General features: G+C 32.4%; 1 long non-coding RNA gene across 1 annotated transcript; it reads right to left on the reverse strand.

Annotated features, from left to right (window-relative positions):
* Positions 1 to 1,624: 1,624 nt before the first annotated feature.
* On the reverse strand, positions 1,625 to 3,241 carry LOC139906208 (uncharacterized). Its single transcript, XR_011781571.1, has 3 exons — positions 2,586 to 3,241; positions 2,394 to 2,533; positions 1,625 to 2,331 (listed from the first exon to the last, which is right to left on the reverse strand). It is a non-coding gene; the product is annotated as an uncharacterized lncRNA (long non-coding RNA).
* Between the last annotated feature and the right edge of the window lie 418 nt (positions 3,242 to 3,659).

Here is a 3,659-nt window from a genome sequence, read left to right on the forward strand (position 1 = left end):
AACATCTTTCAAGAGACGAGATACCTGCTGTTTCAAGTAGGAAGTGTATAGTAACGCTCAAGAAGAACGCTCTCTAAAGTTGCAAATAGTATTACTTATTATATTGTATATTTACTAGAGTTGGGTGTCGGTCTGAAAAGGGAATATTTCTTTGAGACTGTCAGGATTTTTATGGGACCAAGCTAATTTAGAATAAAATGAATGTCATATGAAATTAAATGTGTCCCATAAATAATATTTGTGCAGCTCAGAATAGGCGAGAAAATTGGTCTATAGATTGAAGACAAAAAAAATGGTCTAGGACCCCCATGAGTTCAAAAGTAAATTATGAGAATGGAAGAAATCATTGCATAAACCGGGAGGAAAATAACAAGGTGCAAGATATCTCTGGTAACTCAAAAGTGAAATATTGTGAGGAAAAAAGTTTTTTCGTGGCCAACCAAAACCAAAATAAAACCGTATCTAAAGTAGTTATCATATCATCCAAGTATTTTATGAATTTGAATGGTGATCTTACTTCCCAAAATACCACCATTGAATATATTTTTTCGGCTCGATGTAATCAAGATATCATTCAAAAAAAATTATCACGTATCCGAGAGGAATTGGTAGATTTCACCAGCATCCTAACTCTGTGACATTTATGGATCGATTTCGTATACTAGTTATATCCAATTCATCACAATTAGCTGTTTCACCCACCGTTGTTAGAAACTGCATCATATGACTCCTTTATTTTGGAAAAGTACCCTCTATGAAATTTCTCTGGAAGATGAACTAGGAGAAAATAACTGTGATGAAGAGGATATTGATATACAAAATGATATACAATTGCTGTTTGAAGAAGGTGAAATGATAGCTGAAGACCTAATACTTATGTGACAATGAAGATAAGGGCGTTGATGATATTTTAGAAGATGAGGGTAAAAAAATCCAAAATGATAAACTACTGGATCCATCAAAGGAATGTGAAAAATAAGCATACCCTTATATCACTGGATTTGTGGCAAATAAACTTTATAAAGGATTTCCAAGTCTCGGTACAACGACAAAATATTTAGATTCTGATCAACTCGTACATGCAAGTTCATGGATTGTGTCTAGATCTCAAGGAGGTATCTTGCAGTCCTGAGGAGAATTCTTGGAATTTTGTAAAGAAATGGAAAGTTACTTTTGAAAATGTCATAATCCTACAGTTGACTGTGTGATCAATTTGTAATAAAAAGACTGACTGACTTATAGTAATATAGGATATTAAAGATTTGTTTTAATATCCTGTAATATACTCTTGAACCTTTGACTCTTTTACACTATCCGTGGCTGAGGTGTATTATAGGTATAGTTGATAATATTGTAGAGAAAACGCGTGCAAGGAGAAGGGGGAAAAAAGACATATGGTATCATTGTTTAAAATACTGATGTGATTATCATCTGCCTGCTTTATTATGATTTTTGAGGGTATAACGAATGTATTTATTAGCAAAATGTTTAATGAAGATATACTACGTATAATTGACTTTGACGTTTTTTATCCGTTTCAGTAGATTTGAAAACGTCACACTCCATGAAATTGTAATTCATTATGAACCTTATTCTCAGAATAATAGCTAATGAAACGACAAAGTAGAGTATTTGAAATATATTTGAAGCTCAAAGTTTAAAAAAGAAGGATTTAATTAAATATAATCTACATACTAAAAAATAAACCATTAAACATTTAAGTTAAATATACAAAATTAAACAATTAAAATCATATAACTATTAATAATAATAAATACAGAATATTGAAATAATAGATTGATCCAGATAATTTTTTCTTGTTCTAACATCGGAATTCAGTTAAATATGTCATAACTTTAGGCTACAATACACAAGCGAGACGTGGAGTTTAATCAAAAAGATAATCACCCCTCTTCTTCATGTGGAAGTTTCTATATCCAATTGTGCACAGGATAGATATATCTCTACCGATGAGATCTAACTAATTATTAATAATAAAGTAAATGTCAAAATCATAAAATTAGACAATAAATATATTAATAAAAAAATGTTAGAAATAAATTAATCGTAAAGATTTAGAGCAAAAGCTAATTATGTAGTAATGTCCGGCGATATTACTCCCTATTAAGAGCATCAAAAAAGATTTTCCCCCGTTATTTAGGTATGCTTATATAACAACATACTGTTATCATGAAGGATATACACAATTGTTAATTATAATGCAACACCCAATGTAACTACCCTCGTTGTTGTGACCATTTAAACAGTTGTTTTTGCCTTTTATGAGTTTTCTGAACACCACTTCTTGGAGCCCATCAACCATAGCTAAGCCTTTAGTGATAAAAAAGTAATATTTATTGACTATGTAATATTGGAAAACCTAATTATCATACCCAAGTCTTAAAGCGAAGTAAGTAGTCTCAGACAAACTAGTTGCAAACCATCCAAAGCTACTACCCCCGTTGTTGTGACCATTTAAGCAGTTGTTTTTGCCCTTTACTGAGTTGTGTTTCATAATTCTTGATATGTTTAGCTAAAATAGAATCATATTTTATGGCTAGATTTAAAAAAAATTGAATACTTACTGTGAGATAGTACAAAATTCAGAGTTCCATTTCGATATTCGTAAATACTTTTTACTGATAACTTGATCGTCATTTGGTGTGGATGACTCAAAACATTTTATATGTATTTCTATAAATGACATCAGTAACAACAACCTCCATTAATTTAATGATGGTTCCTCGGGAAGGGATATGTTTACCCTTGTATTTCTCCATAAATTTTTTGAACGTAGATGATTAGCAATGGATAAGGTTATATTACATGCAATAAGCATCGTTGTGAGATCAAAGTTAAAGTCTGACTTGATGTATTCATCGTTAAATTGATTTTATAGATGAATATCCATACTCTTGTTATGAGATGAGGATAATGAGTGGCGTGTAATTCTAGACAGGGGACTAAAGGCACATTTATATCGACAAATCTGACAAACCATCTGTTTCTCATCCAGTAAGTATTTTCCAAATTCCTAGGCCTCCATTTTCAGAAATCCAGACAGAAGGCGACGTTATTTTATTCAGTTCTCTATCGACTATCCCCATCTAATATTATTACATTAATATTGAATAATAAAGGCGGAATGATAACGTTCATGATAGATAGAAGAAGATGTATATTATTTAATCAATGATGCCATAAGTATTTCTTCTCTTCTCCTCGCACGCTTTTCTATTCTTACCAAAATTATCACCCTTAATTATAGGATATCAAAGGGGTCCTTGATGCTCAGGGAAGCGGTGATAATGTGTAATTATCTACACTTTGGACCAGTGGTTCACTTGCACAACCCGAGGACCGGATTGTATCATAGGATATTAGAAGGGGTTCTTGATACTGAGGATAGCGACGGCGGCGATATGTTTGGATCCCCCTTGTGGACAAATGGTTCACTTGCGTAACCGAAGGCTGGGGTGTATTATAATATATTAGAATGGGTCCTTGATACTCAAGATAATGGTGCCGATACGTTTTGATCCCCTTGAGGAACCAGCTATACACCTGCACAACCTGTTGGCCTTGATATATCTTGTAAAATAAAATGGAGTCTCTTTTGACAATTTCTTATCATACAATAGTTTGATTATCTAAATACA

This window comes from Lepeophtheirus salmonis, chromosome 8, assembly GCF_016086655.4.
Source record: "Lepeophtheirus salmonis chromosome 8, UVic_Lsal_1.4, whole genome shotgun sequence".
Classification (NCBI taxonomy): Eukaryota; Metazoa; Arthropoda; class Copepoda; order Siphonostomatoida; family Caligidae; genus Lepeophtheirus; species Lepeophtheirus salmonis.